General features: G+C 45.0%; 1 protein-coding gene across 1 annotated transcript in view; it reads left to right on the forward strand.

Moving 5' to 3' along the window:
- The first annotated feature begins 5,471 nt into the window (after nt 1-5,471).
- Nucleotides 5,472-17,987, forward strand: part of ZNF516 (zinc finger protein 516) — a 110,218-nt gene continuing 97,702 nt past the window's right edge. Inside the window, exon 1 of the mRNA XM_040549526.1 lies at nt 5,472-5,603. The gene's annotated coding sequence lies outside the window, so the exon portion shown is untranslated. The remainder of the gene's footprint in view (nt 5,604-17,987) is intronic.

A 17,987-nucleotide genomic window follows, 5' to 3' on the forward strand; every position in this document is an offset into this window, starting at 1 on the left:
ATTTTGACCTTTGCAGTTCTCTAATTACTGAAGCATTAAAATAGTACGTCAGGTAAAATATTCTCTTTTTGAAGTTCCTTTTTCCTTGCATGCCTGAGTTGAAAAACCATATAAACCGAAATTATTCAAACACTTAGGCCACTGCACAGAATGTCAAGGGAAAATTTGTCAGCGAGGACAAGTGACTGGTTTGTTCCACTTTTACTTTTGAGGGATTTTTTACTCAGCACAAGACAGTGCATCAATGAATTTGCTGTGCTGCTACACAAGTTGTTCAAAGGATTTCCATTACTGAACTCCAGGAATGAACGTTTTTGAAACTTTTTTTATTGTTATTATTCCTTTAATTCATGTTTGTGGAGGTCTGCCCAGTAGCACTTTGTGTTATAGTTAGCAACCAGTTTCTTCGGTTTGCTTGAGGGGTGCGTTTGGTACATTAGAGGCCGTCTTTAGCTATTGCACCCCCTTTGTCTGGTCCAGTCCGAGAGGCACTCAGACAGGCCAGTACTATCAGTTATGCTTGGAGGAGCAGAAGAGGGCCGGGGGGAGGGGACAAAAACTCAGAAACAGCCTGTTTCTCCCCTCTGAGGGCGTGCAGCACGCCAACAGCCAGGTTCAGCCTGCTAGAAAATGCAGCGTTGCAATCGGTAGACAGCATGAAAAAGCCCAGGCCACCAAAATATGCCCTCCCAAAGATCTCTTAAAAATCTCTGTAAAAGTGGCATCCTTATTGAATTTGTCTTCCTTGAAATTAATTCGACATCGTGGCCTAGTTCTTTTTACTTCTGAACATATTATGGGCCACATCTGTGGAATCCTGTATCAGCTATGCTGAAACCAGCTGCTGCCGAGATTCTTTCAGTTAACTCAAAATTAAGAACAGGTTTGTGGGTTCCCTACCTGCTGTGAAGCCGTGATGTAGTTTATAAAATTACATATGGGTGAGAAAATCTTACTGCCAGGGCTGGAAAAGTTGGTACTATATACAGCGTGTAGCCTGAACCTAAAATAACCATGTATGCTGGGGCTGTACGTACTCTGCAGCATTAACTTGTTCTGCTCTCTTCTTCAATGTCATTATAAAAGCAATGTCAAATAGCTTGATGTAAGAAAATGTGGTTTTGAGAGGAGCAGAGCACAAAAATCAAAATCAGGCTATATCCTAGCAACTGTGTTGATGGTAGGGGCAAGTATGAAAGGCATTAGAGTTAAAAATGCTGCGTCTTCAAGAAAGTTCTCCAGATTATTTCTGCCATAAGGAAAAGTTTGTCATGTGCCATAAATAAGATGGTGGAGACAAATGCAGGTCATATTTATCATTAGAGTAATTCCACTAATAGCAATGGGACAACTTGTATGATGAGTAAAAGGTAGAAAGGATACGACCACAACCTGACACCCCATCCAGTTTGTCATCAGATATGCCCAAGCCTCTTATTGTGGTTATGTGCTAATAGATTCCTCAGATCCAGAAATACGTGCAGCTCTTCAAATGGAAAACTATTTTGCAGTCTGTTTGCTGGATCAGTGCGTGACCAAATTAATGGGGCACAAGAGCTTGACCTTACTCCATGCAGACCAGAGTACATCAGGGCGCAAACCTTTGCGGGAGCATGGTGTGTTCCTATAGGACAAACTTCAGGATCGGCCTCGCACCGTGCAGCTACTGAGAGACAGATTTAAAGAAGAGAGAGAAATTTTTGCAGTGCACATGAGAAGTTGATGCATTTTGTCAACGAGTGTATGCATATTATTGATTGAAACCAGTTTGTTTTAGGGAGAAATTTGTGCCACCCACAGAAACTTTGAAAGCACATGAGTGGTAGAAGGGCCCATTGTAACTGGAGTCAGAAATTTGACTTTCTAGTTAAAAACCATCTCTGGGAGTGTTTCTGTGCACTGATCTGCAGATGTATATGGGTATTAGTGGCATCTGTGCCCTCTAGTTTGCAAGTTCTACACATGCCCTCTGTATTTCCAAATGTACTAAGAAAAAGCCTGTTTTAGAGCACAGAAGATTAGTGCAAGATTATTTGTTGTCAGACTTTGTGTACTTTTTTTTTTTTTTTTTTTTTTTTTAACCCAAGCAGGCTTTGAAAGCAAATCTCTGGTTTAGATTAAAATAAAATATATTGCTTTATTGGCAGAACTGGAGAACTAACTTAAGCTAAGGGCTACGTTTAGAAGGGATGGTTGAGAGAGAAATATGAAGGGTGACACCAAGAAAAATGCTAGTCTGAGTCCTGAGATGGAGGAGCAGAATCCTTAAAAAAATCCCAAGAGCCTCAAGCCATCCTGGATTTGCATTATTTCTGTACATCTTCTACATTTCAGATAGGTTTGTGGCAACAAAAAATACTTGCCAGCACAAAAGCTCTGAGCAAGCACCCAGTGAAAGCTAAAACTGACTCCTCTAGTTACATTTCACTGAAAATATCTGTGTATGTGATACACACACACACACATATAAAATGTAATCCAAACTTGGCTTGTTTGCCTGCCTTGAAGTATTTATACATGCTTTCAACGCTTTTAGAGACATGGCCTTTATTCCTCGCTATTCTATTATGGTGTTTCTCAGGAACCTTTCTTATCTAAACTTCCACCAATCATTCCTAAGGCTAAGTTATGCAGACAAGTCATTGCACAGATTTTCATCAAAATGCCATTTTCCTTAACTTGAGAAAGCCGAGTCCCAAACGCTGAACAAATAATTTATTAGGCTATAGCAAAAGTAAATAAATGCTTTCCTGCTCCAAGTATTTCATTAGCCAGAATTATTATACATACGAGTCTATAAATAGCAAAACGCGTATTGAGCCATTAATATCACTGACATTCTCATACAAAATACTGTAATTTAAAAAATTTGAAACAGGAGGACATCTCCTGGAAGATTTCTGGCAAAGATAAAGTGGGTAAACAATGTCTGCAAACAGATTAATCACCCGAGGTAATGGCATGTTAATAATGGTTCGAAAATTAAGGATGTCTCCTCCACCTGAAATGTCTAACGCCATCGAGGATGTCAGGCCAAAGACATTTTGCGCGTCTTCTCGGCACATGAATTCTTACCCCCCTCTTCCAGGTTTGCTTTCAAAACCCAGAAGTGCTGGGATCAGCAGAAGAAATGTGAGAAAATCTCCTATTTAAAATTACATGGACAGAGGAACTCTGCTAGTGGCTTTCTGTGAAATTAATATACCTCTTGATTGTTTTTAAAGTCTCTGCATCTTCTGAATTTTTAATTGCCTTTCCATTAAAGTGGAATGCCCCTCACTTGCTAGGCTTCAGACGGGCTCTCCTGTCCCTTCGCCCCTGTAGCCCCACTACCCCTCATTTTACGGGAGTGAGGGGTGCCAGACTGGGCTGTATGGAAGCAAATATGGAAAATATTAAGCATTTTCAGGACTCTGTCAAGCAATACAGCAAGCGCAGTGTTGAGTGTGCTCACAATTTACTGTCTAACAAAGAGAACCTACACAGACTATGAAAGAAAAGGGGTAGGTCATAAAAATCGCATTTTTATGTAGAGGAGTTTGGAAGTCTCATGCACCTTTCATTGCTCTAACTTGTCAATTTTCACCATATGGAAATTATTAGCCTAATACTGTAGTTCTAAATACTGCCCAGGAATGCTGATTTATAATGGATTTTTTACTCTTTGTGTAAAGAAATGCTGGACTACTATATAAACTGTGATTAGGGGATCCGCGCTCTCGTGTCGTACGCGTGTGCCCAGGGTGAATTCTTGAAGCTCGGAGCGGTGACTTCTGCTTCGGTCCTCACGTGGGTGCATCCAGAATGAGCGAACTCGCAATTGTCCCAAAGGTTTGGGGCAACCGAGACCAGAATTTGGCCTGGGATTGAAAAAGCATGTAGGAAAGATGCTGATGTGTACATAAGGAACAAAATCCAGGCGTTCCAGATATATTATTTACCGTCGAGGCATTAAAAACACTGCCTTAAGGTAATGAAGCTGCTTTGGAGGGATAGGCAAAGAGCATTTTTTTGGGGTGCCCTCTCAGTATTTTGACCAGCTGCTACTCATGTCCAGTATTTTTTTTTTTTTCTGTGAATTAGAAGTAAACGTGATTGTCCCAAATACATCCCACTCAGGCATTCATGCTGAAAGCAGCAACAATTGTCAATGACCTTTAACACGCCTGCTATTCAAATTAGTGCAGATCATTAATCACACATAGCTTACATTTTATGATTCGTGTATCCTTCATTACCAACTTTCCCTCTCGCTCGCTCCCCCCCCCTTCCCCCCCCGCCCCTTTTCTTTATTCCGAGGGCTCTGGCAAGCCGTGCTGCAAACGGCCGAGCTCGGAACCCCCCCCTTCCCTCCTCCCGGTCTTGTTTTGCTGCTTTTTTTTTTTTTTTTTGCAAGCGGTGCCGGAGCAGCTCGCGTCCCGGAGCGCAAATCAGAGGCCGGAGGGAGGCGGGCGCGGGGCTGGGGGGCGCGGGGGCTCCGGCACCGGGGAGGGGGGGGGGGGATAAAGCGGGGAGCCTCCTCCAAAGTGCTCCGTGTCAATTCGACGTCATCGCACGTTACGAGACAAAGAAAGGAAAAAAAAAAAAAAAAGAAAAAAAAAAGAAAAAAAAGGGGGGGGGATAAAAAAGGGAGAAAAAAAGGGAAAAAAAAAAGGAAAAAAAAAAAGCCTCCCCACTCTTGATGTCTAGGAGCAAGCTTTAGCAGATTAAATTCGGGTTTTCCAGCCGTAGACTAAACATATTGCGGTCGCCTATGGCACACATATTTGGCGTGATTAAGGAGAGCTTCGCAAACACGCAGGGAGATTGGGCTTGAACTTTTTTTTTTCAGGCGCAGGAAAGGGTCTGCGTGTGGCGGTGTTGTTGTTGTTGTGCTGTTTTTTGTTTGTTTGTTTGTTTTTTGGGGGGGCGAGCCATATGGCAGATTGATTCGGTCGGAGGGCTTTCAACTTCCCCAGCGCGGCCGCTGAACGGTATCAAGGCTTTGATGTCTCGGCCGAGGACTTTTTGGCGTTGCGATGGGTCCGTAAATGTTTCAGCAGCGCCATTCGCTCCCCCCCACCCCCAAAAAATAAAAAGAATGAAAAAAAAATGGAAAAAGAAGAAAAAGAGAAAGGAAAAGAGAAAAAAATGAAATAATAAAAAAGGAAAAAAAAAAGTGAAAAAAAAAAGAAAAAGGGGAAAAAAGGAAAAAAAAGGAAAAATGGGGAAAAAAAGGAAAAAGAATGGGAAAAAAGGAAAAAAAAAGGGGAAAAAAGGGGGGAAAAAAGGGAAAAGCAAAGTTTCTCCCGAAAATGCATCTGGGGCAGCCCCGCACCTTGCCGGGTGGAGGGAGGGCCGTGGGAAGCGGGTCCGCGGCAGCCCCCCCCCCCCGGCGCCCCCCTCTCCCCCCCGGCACGGGCGCGGGCGGTGCGCGGGGGCGGTCCGCGGGCGCGGGGCGCGGCGGGGGCCGGCGGGGGCCGGCGGGGGCCGGGGGCCGCCCCCGTGGAGCCGCTCGGCGGATCATGTGCAGCTCCTCGCCGCCGCCGCTCGCATGCGGCGCTCGGCTTCACCTTCAGGGCGGCGGGGGGGCTTCCCCGCGGAGGAAAGCGGCCGAGGAGGAGGTGAGGGAGGGTCCCCCGGGGGTGGGGGGCAGCGTCCCTGGGGGAAAAGTTCGCCCCCCCCCCCCCGGCTTGCACGCGTGGGGTTGGGGTGTCCCCCCCCCCCATCCCCGCTTGCAGTCCCTCGGGTCCAAAATGGGAACTTTTGGGGTGTCGGGGACCGGTGTGGCCGCTGGGGGGGGCGGGGGGCTCCGGGGGGGCTTTGCACGCTCGGGAGGGGGGCGCTGAGCGCCGTGTTAGCCCGTTAAGAGACAAAGAGCAAATTGCCTTCCCTGAAAGTAAAACGCTGCGGCTAATGAAGGTGGGTGATGGGGCTCCGAGCCCGAGGAGCCGCTTAAATTATTGAGTGTTTTCTTCGCCTTTCTTACTCTTATTATTATTATTTTCCCGATGGTGTTGGCTCGGCGTGCGCGTAAAAACGCCTCGTATTGCGCCCTTGTTCCCGAGTTGCTCGCAGTTGCTGGCAGATAAGTGAGTGCTCCCCATTAAAGAAGTGCACAGTTTATCAAAGGAAGTTGGGGGTGGGTGGGGAGAGAAAACAATTCCTCCCGCATAGACGGCGAGAAGGGCTCGAAGGACGGTGTCCCCGGAGCGATCCTTTCCAGGAGAAGGGAGAAAACAGCCCGGGTGGGGTGGGGGGATTTGATGTGGATGGCACGAAAAAATAAAAAAAAAAGAAAAGTGTGGGGGGGTGGCTTGAGAAGCAAGAAGAATAGAAATAATGCAGTTCCAGACATTTTGTGCTATAAAAGCTTTCCTCCTCCTCCTCCTCGTCCTCCCTCCCCACGCTCCTATCTTCGGTGCTCATTAGCATCCGGCGGAGTTGCGAGCCTAATGCGAATTAAGCACCCGGGCAAGTTTAGGGAAAGTTTTCTATGGGTAAACTTTGTTCCGGGCGACCAAGGTGGGGGATTAAAGCGGGCGGGTACGTGTGCGGAGGCTTGTGGGGAATGACAGCCAGCCTTTTTTTTTTTTTTTTTTTCCCTTTTTTTGCTCGAAAAAGCAGCTAACCCCCGCAATTAACTGCCGTAGCCGAACCGTGTATTCGAAGCTGGAAAGCGTCGGGTCGGAGCCGGCGCCGTTTATTTATCAGGAACCTTTAATACAGCTGCCGGCAGCAGGCAGGGATCTTCGGGGCAATGCGCATTGTGCGTCCCGAGCCCGGTCCCCGCGTTGCGGCTATGGGCGCTCGACGTGCGAATGTAAAATTTGCTCGGGCTACTTTGGAAAACATTAATTCTGCTCTTTATTTAGTCCAGATGCACGGCTCCCCTCCCCGCCCCCCCCACCCCCTTTTGCTGCCTTATTGTTGGTTTACGTTTTCTGAAAAGGCGACTGGTGTAACCTGTGGAATTTGAAATGCAAATAAAAGCCTGTGGGAGCTGAGGCAGAACAAATCAGCATTTATAAAGTGAAAAAGATTTAATGTCTTTGAAACCATTGCGAGATTATTTATTTTTTACAAGAACCGAATCGTGACGTCAGGTCGTTTGGGAAAGATTTTTTTATTATTTTTTATTTTTTAATGTCTGAAACCCGGGTATGCGGAGTGCTTACAGGAAAAACAGATTACAAGATTAACATCTGTTAACATGATCGTTTATCTCCAGCCAAAAATAGGTCAGGCCTTTCTTAAGGAAACGCGATTGCCGGCCGCATGATTAAATAATGAAATTAGGCTGATGAGTTCATAAATTAACGCGGGTCGGCAGCATCCATAACCTGACCTGTGACAAAAACATGCAAATCGGGGGGGGGGTGGGGGGCGAGGGGGAGCAGCGTAAGGTCAAAGTCCCTTTTTGGGGAGAGACTCGACTCTTTCCTCCTCCTCCTCGTCCTCCTCCTCTTCCTCCCCGCCGGCCCCGGACTGCCTCCCCTCTCCGGGGAGCCCGAGTTCCCTCGGCGGGGAGGGGCGCCGGGGGTGTCACGGCCGGGGGCGGAGGCAGCCCGGAGTGGGGGGGGGGACAAGGAGAAGGGGGGGACACCGCCCGGTCCCCGCCCGCCCGCGGTCCCCACCCCGCCGGGGCGGCTCCTGAGAGCCCCGAGCCCGCCCCCGGCCCCGCCCGGCCCCGCTGGGGGGGATTTGGGGGCAGGATTTTGGAGGGGGGGGGGGGGGTCCGGGCGTGGCGAGGTGCGGCGCTGCCTTCAGCCCCCGGCGCATCCTCCGCCCGGCCTCGTTATTTGCATCCAGGCGCCCTGCAAACGGGAGGAGGAGGAAAAGGAGGAGGGGGGGATTGTTGGTTTTTTATTTTATTATATACATATATATATATATATATATATATATATAACATTATTTGTTTTGGGGAAGTGAATGCAGAAGTACCCCTGCCGACACGCCCCCCCCCCCCCCCCCCCCCCGGGCCCGCAGCGAGGGTCCCCCCCGCGCGTTGGCGCTGTGCCACCGGCTGTATTTCACGCTCGCTGCGCTAAATGAGTTAGCAGTGAGAGGGTTTTTCATTAACTCGGCTTGGCAACCATCCTTTGGTTGCCCCCCTCCCCCCCAAAAAAAAAGCAGAGTTTTAGGTGCAGGTGTGTGTGTGCGGGCGGGGATGTGGGTGCTGTACCAAGGCAGGTGTGTGCACACGCATGCGTGTGAGGTCAGGGATCGCAGCTGTGCTCCCTCCGTGCAGCCCCCCAAGCTCCTCAGGCTTGCTGCTGCTGGGGGGCAGCAGGTCGGGAATAACTGTATTGCAAGAGGTCTTGGGTGTTTTTGCGGAAAAGCAGCATTTGGAGCAAGGTTTTCATCAAGGTGGGGAGCGTTTGGGGAGTTTTGCTCATGCAACGAGGTGTGGTGGCTGGCATGGAAGAGCGGTGAGTGCTGCCGCTTTGTTTTCCACCAATGCATCCTTTGGCTCTGTCTCTACAAACCCAATGTTGGCTGTCCCCTCCCTGCACACCCGGACCTGCCAGGGATGATCACTGGGATTTTAGGGAGCTTTCTGCCCCGTGAAGCTGGCGGCCAAAGTTGTGCGGGAGCACCTGTGGCGTAAGGAGCCCTGCGGTTGGGTTGTTCAAGGGGACATCTTCAGTTTCACAGGAGTAACCTCCACAGCCATCGTGAGTGAGCTCCGTGTCGCCAAGTGATTTTGTGGAGGGCTGGTTCACTTCGTGTGACGGGCACTGTGCACACCCTTACCGGTGCCTGGTGTGAAATACTGCTCAGATCTCACTGATAATTCTTGTCTGGGCCTCATTGTCAGGTCTCCAGTAACTTTAAAGCCCAGTGACGTAGGAGGGGTACCTAGTTAGTATTGTGTGGCCTGCGTGAACAATAGGGCATTATTTACCACCCCCCCCTGAGGCCCCCAAACTGTTAGTTGAATATGTAGGGATAATACAAAAGGAGGGGGAAAAAAAAAAAAGGAAATATTATATTAAGCAGCAGTGGGAATAACATTGTTTTAAAGCAAGGAATGATGTAACAGGTTATCCAAAACATGCTTAAAGAAGGGAGTGGTGTTTGTGAACATGGCTCCTATCTAGGCGCAGCATGAGGTCAATTGCTGGCCGCGACTAAAACAATATGCGTCCAGAGCTGCATGCCGTCCCTCCGTAAATATGTGCAGCTATTTCTCTGAACATCACAGAAAAGAAAACAGTTTACATCACTAAGATGAAAGCTACCTATTGTTACTTGCCAGTGACCTCAGTAACAGTGTCGCTGGCTGGGATGGAGCGAGGAGGTGACATTTAACTTTCGGAGATTAAAGTTTTCCTGTGACAGTGACTAATGTCTTTGCTTTAAAAATCAGGCTCATCATATGTTTTTATAGTTGGTCATAGTATCGTGCTGTCACTGAGATTTAATAATGCCAATTATCAGCACAAAAGTACCCATCGGAAAGGTGAAAAGGGTTGTGCCATCGTCTGAACCTCTGCCTGTCCAACTGCCAATAAGTGCAGTCACCCTTCATTTTAGCACACAAAGATGTTTAAGACTTGATGTTTTACACGTCTGCTTAGGAAGCAGGGACGTTTTCTTCAACTGACTGAAAATATGAATACGCTTTAAAACGCGCCTTGATGTGGGTGCTTGCGTAGCTGATGCCATAGGGGACAGCCCAGAACAGCGTAGCTGGATGAACGATGTAGTCACGAACTGCTGCAAACTTTGGGTGGTCTACTTATTTGGGTTTGTTTTTAAGGGCTTTACGTGCAGGTGACTTCAACAGCTACCTGTTGTTACCTGTGATACTGCCTGGTGGGCTTTACCTTGAGATCTTACCTAGCGAGGGGTGGATTCTATATTTAGCGCGGTCCAAATCCAGTCAAATCAGTAACAACTTTGAAAGACCTCAATTCTGAAAATGCCTAAATTCATGCTTAACCAAGTACTTCTGTGACTTCTTTGGGAGTGCACACTGTCTACAGAAAGAGCAAACACGTAAGCCTTTGTGAGACCAGTGACAAAGTCTGTGTATGAATACTCAAACTGGAAAGCTGGGTTTGACTGTCTTGTTTCTTAAAGTCATCAAAATAGAAAGCTGAAATACAAAGTGATTGCATTTTACAGGAAGTAACTTGTCTGAGCTCGCTAAATTTACAAGTAAAATGTGCCTGTTTAAATTTTTGAGACACAAGTATGACTTTGTAGATACACACCTTTTAAGCCTGAATGGGCACTAGATTTTTGCACAGAAAGAGAAGTTGAGGAAATGGACTGCTGTTTTTCCTGATTATGTGGTGTTCCTCTGTTGGGTAAGAGCATGTACAACCTCCCCATAAATTGACTTGCTGCTTGTGGGCGCAGTGCTGTCCCCTAATGAGCATGCTTGCCACTCCCTTTGACTACTGGGAGTTGCATGAGGGTTTCTCAGGGTGGAATTACAGTTTCTGTATTTCAATAGCAGAGTCTGAAATCCTTAAGAATACTGATGCTTAATCAGCTAAAACTTACTTTGGTGTTCTTTTTTTCTTATTATTCTTTTTCTCCGTAGCCATAAACTTCATCTGGATAATTAATCACAGCATTGCAAGAAAGCAGCCAAAAAAAAAAAAAAAAAGTCACATTTATTTGATTAGATATCTGCAACATAAATATTTGAACCTTGGAGCAACATTGCGTTTTTGAAAGCAGACATCTTACATGCTGCGAATGTTTATACGTTTCAGTGCTAGGATAAAGCTGTTATGACTCAGTCACTTAAGGCAAAATTCTGATTTTCGGTTACCCCCTGTAACTGCACAGTAACTCTGGGGGGGCATCACCCGCACAGTGCTTTGGAGTTAGTACATAACGAATGGCAGCTTTCTTGTTTGTAACTTGTACATGAGAAGTAAGTGAGACTTCCTTTCCTTTCCCAGCAGAAGCGATTCTAGTAAATGTTATGGTAGGGAGCCTGCGTTAAAACATGCTAGTGGGTTATGGTCCAGGTAGTTACCATTGCCATAGCTTTCATTAGGATGATGACTTCATTGCAAATGTTTACTTTCATTACCCAACTGTTAGTCAGCAAATGTTCTGTCTCTTGATCTGCTGAACCTGCTTTGCTATTTGAAGCTGTTGAGCTTTGTGTTGTGTGGTGTTTTTTTGTTGTTTTTTTTTTTTTTTTTTTTTGATGCAATGATTGCTCAACGTTGATTATTCATTTTTTGATGTTGTTTACATCTTGGTTATCTGTAGAGCCGCATCAACGCTGTTACATGTTTCATGTTAGCAGTTTCTCTTTGCATTCCAGAAACTGTATTACGGCAACACTTCTTATGCAAACAGACTCAGGGAATTAAGCATATGTTTGGAGGTTAAATTAGCGCATGGATGGACAGTACTTGTATCTCTTAAGTTGCAGCCAAACTATTTATTGCCGAATAAGTTCTAGCAGGTATTTTATAGCAGTAGCACTTGGCTGCTGTGAGATAATACGTTTGTTTACTGCTCCTGAGTTGTGTGCTAACGTTGTGAATAGCATGTGGTGCAGGGGCACTGGGAAGGCAGCTATTTTTGTGGTGATGAAGTCACACGTTCAGGTTTGTTAATGAAGACGGTGCGCTGAGCTGCCGTAAACCTTATGGTATGGAAGCACAGAGGCTTTTACTGGGGATTCACAGTTGCTTACATTTGGATGACTTATTAAAATTCCCTTTTGCTCATCGTTCATTGAAACGATTGCTTTTGGAAAGGAGTTCAATTCGTATCAGCAGGTCATTGTGTAGCTTAACACTTGTTCCACAAAATCCACGTTTCATTATAGGCAGTGGCGGAAGCCATAGGCCAGGCATTGCTGTTGCACAACTGTCGTAAAGCCAAGGTAACTTTAGTAGAGTTGGGCTGAATATACAGGGCTGTGTGTGGGGATGAATTTAGCACACAGCACTTAGCTCCTAATTAAAGCTTATAGCATTACATCAGTAATCAGGGCAGTCTTAGAATCTCTAAGAAATTACTTTTTTCTTTGTTTGCTCTTCTCCATTTTCTTGCTTACTGTCTCACCATCCGGCGTTGGGAGCTTGCCTCCCCATGCTATGGCTGTCATATTTACGTCTTGGAGAAAATGTGTTCCAGCAGTCTACTCCAAATTGCAAAGCAGGATAATTTTGTGGCTCCCCAAATCTTTAAGGACAGTTTCTAAAATGATCTAGCTTTTAATCTTCTTTTCAAAGTAAAATAGAAACTACAAAGCACATGTAATTACAATTTGTGACTATTTTTAGCATCCTGACATGTTTAGTTTATACTGAAATGATAAAAACAAATACTCAGCACCCGGGGTAGGCAGACAGTTTTCAAACCCAACAGCATCCGCTCCATCTACACTGCGTGTTGTTTCATACATGTTTGCTTTGGTGGTTTTTTTTTTGTTTTTTTTTTTTTTTGGATGGGAGTCTAACAAAACTGCATGTTTCAGTACATTACAGAGGGGTGCAGAGAAAACGAGAGCTCTGTGCATCGGGTAGTTCCGGTTTGGAGTGTTTTGCTGAAAATCAGATCATATGTCAGTGAGTTTTAATGTATTCCAAACACACACATGCTTTTCTTTTCCATCAGGTAGAATAAAGGAAGAACAGTGAGTTGGCTTGCTGCTATTTTCACGCTGTGCGGAAATGTTCATGTTGGTTTGTTGCAGTGATAAAGTTGCCTCAGTAGTATGTTTTTTTTTTTAATTTTATTTTTTTTAACAAGATGGTGATCAGTGAAGTGGCATTCATTTTCAGGAAATAGACTGGTAGAAACAGAGGTGCTCACAAGTGCTTTAGTCATAACTGTAGTCTAGTTTTAAAATAATGTTTATTCATTAACAATAGGTTGGGGAAAGAAATTATCCTTTTTTTTTTTAAAGGGCAGTGTGTGTTCGGTCACCATGTGGTAGTATTTAACCCATATTGTCTGAACTGGCAACAAGTTGCATTTATGCTCTGACTTGTTTTAGCGTTTAGACTGTTCTTTTTCTCATATCTAGTACAATAAATGATGCATTTAAAGTTGTACAATGTAACTATGTCATTTGCTATTTTGCCTCATTGTTATAATGATACCAGGTTCATGAGTAAGCGATTTTTTTTTTTCCTCCTGAAATAACTTCTTAAGAAATAGTTGAGCTCTGAATGTTGAAATGATTTGCGGGAAGAGTTACGAACAATAGCCTGTGGCATGACATGCTGTAAAGAATTGCGGGGCAAAGTGTTACTCTGCTGGCTGAAACTAGAGCTGCTCCTTTGATAGCTGAGGATGTGCTTGGAAAGACTTTTTTTTTTTTTTTTTTTTCCTTTTCCCCCCCGCCCCGTACAGTCTCACAGAAGTTGCTTATTTGCCAGTTTTAGTAGATGCGCTCTGTCTTCCCTTGCAGTAGACTGTGAGGCATCCACATTGGTGTGCTGGTACCAGTATCGGCAGCCACAAGTATGATAAAACCATGAATCAGGCAGCTGAAGGATTGACTTAAACTGTGCAATTAGGGAAATGAGGTCATTTATTTTGCCTTTGGATTTCAAGCCCCTAGTGGTTGTCTTTTCAAACTTTCTTTCTCTGTGCAGTCATAGGTATGGACATCTCTGGGGCTTCAGGAGTTCAGGCTCTACTGGGGAGCACCGAGATATGCAGTTAGCTGCACTCGGTGTGTTGTGTGAGAACTTTCAAAACTCATTGGTGCTCCTCGGTGAGATACCAGTTGCTCACCATCTGTCTCCTAAAGCCGTTTCTTTTAACCTTGGAATACAAAAATATTTCAACAAGGTTATTAACTTGTTTGTGCAAAGTGTTTATAATAGTACCAAAAAACTGCTAAGCTTCTTCCAGTTTGAATGTGGTGTTTGAATACTGATTTATAACAATTAGAAATGTCTAACGTTGTAATTTACAGAAGTTGAAAGGAGCATTAAACACTACCCTTCCAACATTAAATGTAGCTTTTCTTCCAGTATGTAGCTGCTTGCATGAAACCAAGGGTCTGTCTTCCAGATTGTTGTGCTATCACGTTGACGTATTCTTGAATAAACTACCAGTCTTGTAAATTATCACGTCAGCTCCTTTGCGACATCCTGTGTATAACTGTACCTTTAGTTGATTAACACAATACTTTCTTGATACTGTTTTTAACAACTCTGTGAAAGCTTATTTTAAGAGCACTTTAGAGAAGTGTTTTCATCAATGCTGAGAAATGCTGCAAGAAATCTATAAATACATACTTCAATTAGGCTTGCTCTGTTTGTCTTTTTCTTACTTTTCCCCCAGCTGAATTTTACCTCTGTAATGAATGCTGTGATCTTCAATGCATAATTTATATTGACATTAATAATGATACTTGGAGAATCTTCTAATGCCGGTTTGAGAAAACATTACAGTTTATGTTGTTAACCCTCATCCCATTAAATCTGAACTGATTTTAGTAGAAAGAGCAATGACTATTGATGATAGGAGGAAATAATTCACTTCTCCTCCTTGTAGCAAACATATTAGAGAGTTCGTGTTATCATGAGTGGTACATACCAGGTGTCAAGTGACATGCCAGGCACACAGCTTTGCTTCTGAATGACTCCTTCCAATTAGAAAGTAATGGCTTTAAAGGGATAAAGCTGGTAATCGGAGTCTCTCAGTGCTCCAATGCTGGTATGTGTGCATTTGCAAATGTTATTTGTTTATCTACTTTTTTGATGAATTGCAAAAGTTTTGGTAACCTTGGGTGAATTTAGAGGGGAAAATACTATGTGGAAATTGTGGGATTAATGGTTTAGCAGTTGGGATTAAAAATAGTCTTAGCAAATTACCCTGTTGATACTGAAGCCAGAATCTGTTAATGGGGTTACAAGCAGATTGGTTTATCAGTCAGTTATTTTCTAGGTTGATTAGGGATTATAGGTCACCATGTATTTCTATCACAAAAGTAAGCAGTGCAAAAGGCTAGGATTGCTAATGTTTCATTTCAGTTTCACATGCTTAAAAGCCAAGCGTCTGGAGCTCGAAAGTGTCTTCTGGAGTGTGTTGCCCAGATTTTGGTGTTCTGAAGTGGGTTTCCAAGGCACCTGGGTGTTGTAAAGTGGTGGCTTGGCTTGTTTAGGGTCTGAAAAACAAAGCTAAGATACTAAGGCAGTCGATGAACCTTGCAGGCTATTAAGAGCTAGACTTGAAAAACCAGTAAATTTAATAAATGAAATGTTTGTTGTTATGTTCCTTGCTGCTTCAGTGAAGAACCTAGGGCACTTTATAAGTCATGATAATATATGTGATATAGGAGGATGAGGTGTGATCGTGGGATAGTTAAGTTGTGGACACCCTGTAGTGATCACTGGCCTTCCCCCTTTTTGAACAGTGGTAAAGATAAGATTAGTCCCTCCTTGGAGTTACTCAAAAGCTGCCTGGACATGGTCCTGGGTAACCTGCTCTGGTCTTGCTTGAGCAGGGAGCTGGACCAGATGGCATCCAGAGGTCCCTGCCAGCCTCAGTCATTCTGAGATGGCACAGGAGCTGCAGTGTGCAATAGATTGATGACTTGTTTTCTGTCCTATTCTAACTTGCAAACAAACTGCTTTCCTGTGTAACAAAATGTTGTAGCTGCCACCTGTATGTTGCAGGTCACATGTTCGCCTCTGAGCTAAGCAGAGAACTGCAAACCAGAGCATTCCCTCAGAGACTTCCTAAAAAATGAGAGCTGTGATGGAGTCCTTTAGATATTAATCTTATTAATGCTATCTAGCTTGGGAGGTTCTGTGGCCTTCACACCCTTTGCTACAGTGTCCTGGTGTTAAGCTTGAGATAACCTAGTGACATTTATTGGCTTATCAATACTTGCTGAGTGAAATGCAGTCAGATGACAGATGAAGACTTCCATAACTTTGCAGCTAGATCTCGGGCATTGGAGAAGATTGGTGGTGTGACTCACCAAGGCTTGTATTTCTGGCCTGGAGAGAAAGGCAGATGGTTATTCTCTTAATATGGCTCTTCTGGGTCTGTGTGAGAGTATTGTGCTCCGAGAGGATGTGAGATCGGAGAGAAAGCATGCTGAACATGGTCAAGGATGAGGGGTCCAGGGCAATGGCAGGGTCAAGAAGTTTGTCTGAAGTTTGCTTCAAGGCCTCTGTCTTCCAGGTCCTTGTGCCGACCAGCATAGGTTACTCTGCAGCATGTAGGGACCTTCCAGCATTCCTGCTGGTAGGGTTGGGAACATAGCCATCCGGACTGGTATTTCCCTTACACAAGGAAGAAAACATGACTCAGGGGAGTCTATGCCCTTTGTCCTACCCATGGAGGACACACACTGTCTTAAACGCTTTTCAACATTTAAGAAAAAAGGACATGGTGATCAGAAGTGCAAGTCTGACAGCAAAGAAGATGCTAGACGTGAAACAGATTGATATTGTTCTTACAAAACCATTTCAGTCTGCTTTGTTGAGTATACTTTACGTTTTGGAGAAGAGAACAGTAGGGCTGAGATCCCACTTTGTCATTCTAATATCCAAACTGAAGTTTTCAGTTTTAATTTTCTCAGTAATCTGTTTAAAAAAATAAGATATCTATGTAGGCATAGGGGTACATGAATGTGGAAAAAAAAATGTATGAGAAGTGATTTTGAAGAGTAATAAAAATGCTCTTTATACAGTCACCTCTGCTTTATTTGCATGACATGGGAGTCTGACGGGTTTTAACTGGTGTAACTTAGTTTTCTCATGGAGTCTTACAGCCACTCAGAGAACTTTGCTGAGGAATAGATGCACAAAGTTACTTCTTGTGGGATTCTACCCACAAGGTTATACCTTGTGTTTGGGACAGCAGAGCTGTGCAAGGAGTAGCTGGTTGACTTGTAAAGATCTCTCAACCATTTCACAACTGGCATCAGCGTTGGTCTCTGTAGAGAAACTGGAGGTGGTACAGGCAGCATCTGCTCTAAGAGCCTAAGGAAAACAGAAAACCAGCTGTGAGGAGCTGAACACAACCTTGAAGGAAAAGGGGTATACAACAAAACTGTACAGAAATAAGGGGTGGGGGGGGGAGAAGAGGTAGAGGGAAGGGTGTTTCAGGAGGATCCATGGATGTCCAGGAAGACTGGAGTGGTGGAGAACCACTTTCTCCCATGCCTATGGACACCTGGTTTCTGTAGATGAGTTTCGGTATTATTTGTTTCCTCAGAAATCTTCATAGCACGAATCTGTGTTTATTTGTGTTACGGTAGTAGAAGTATCACTGCCCCTTGGTGATGTTTTTTCTTTGTAAGCAGAGAGGATAAAGTGACGACTGGAGCCCCTCCAGTCCAGAGTCACTGGATATCACTGCCTGGGATGACTTAAAATGGTCTGACTGAAATCTTCTTTATTTCCCTTGGCACTGGCCTGCCTGGTTGCCTCCACCATCCTGCAGCCGCATGGGAAGGAGGCAGGGCATGTGAAGAGCCGTGTAGGAGATGTCTGGTGTTCGTGCAGTGCCTAGCACTGGGTGGTCCTGCTCTGTCACCAGGGGTCCTGGGAAGAATTACAGTGCAAATAATTATGTAGGGTGTGAGGAGAGGAGTTCTTAAGCAGAAGAGGAGGTGGCTGGCCAAGCATGTGTGCCTGCCTGTGCGAGAAGTAGCTGGAGTTTTCTTTTGCACAGCTACTTTAAGGGACTTAGGAATTGGTTCCCATTGCACTGCTCGTCGTCTATCCTTCTCCTGCCTCTGTGTCCCCCAGACCTGCTTTGCTCTGTGATCCCTGTCTCTTGGCTGCTGCGCACTTCTGAACTTGATCTGGTGCCGACGTTTAGAACCCAAATGTGGCAGGGACTTGGGATGAGTGGGTGGATGTGGCATGCTGAGCATGTGAGGTTTTTGGGGGAGGAATATGAAGTGGAGCAGGTTTGTGTTCAGGATGAGGACAGGAGCGATCCGAGTGTTGCAAGGGGACCACGAGAAGAATGGGGCTATGCTGGGAACGTGGGGTGTTGGCTGGGAGGGCGGCGGGCAGGCTGCTGACAGGCACCCA

This window comes from Cygnus olor, chromosome 2 (genome assembly GCF_009769625.2).
Source record: "Cygnus olor isolate bCygOlo1 chromosome 2, bCygOlo1.pri.v2, whole genome shotgun sequence".
NCBI classification, from domain to species: Eukaryota; Metazoa; Chordata; class Aves; order Anseriformes; family Anatidae; genus Cygnus; species Cygnus olor.